This window comes from Mandrillus leucophaeus, unplaced genomic scaffold (assembly GCF_000951045.1).
Source record: "Mandrillus leucophaeus isolate KB7577 unplaced genomic scaffold, Mleu.le_1.0 Scaffold1398, whole genome shotgun sequence".
In the NCBI taxonomy this organism is placed as follows: Eukaryota; Metazoa; Chordata; class Mammalia; order Primates; family Cercopithecidae; genus Mandrillus; species Mandrillus leucophaeus.
The window spans coordinates 31,418-31,868 of NW_012101363.1; positions in this window are offsets into that span (position 1 = coordinate 31,418).

Here is a 451-nt window from a genome sequence, read left to right on the forward strand (position 1 = left end):
CTGTAGAGATCTCCAAAGTTGGAGGCAGCTCTCAGCCTCAGAAAGGTATCTCTGCCCCTTTAAGGTGAAAGGCTGTCCCTACCAAGACTCTTGTTCCTTAACAAATGTAGGAAAACAAGTCTGTCATAGTTGAAATAATGTCCTATGGACAACCAGATATCAAGGCTGGACCTCATCAGTGGGTGGTTGTATATCCTTAAAACCATACATTCATTTCACTAAAGAGAGCACCTCCCCCAATTGCCAGTATAACCAATGTAATGCTGTACAAATTTCTTTTATTATTATTATTATTATTATTATACTCTAAGTTCTAGGGTACATGTGCATAACATGCAGGTTTGTTACATATGTATACTTGTGCCATGTTGCTGTGCTGCACCCATCAACTCGTCAGCACCCAGCAACTTGTCATTTACATCAGGTATAACTCCCAATGCAATCCCTCCCC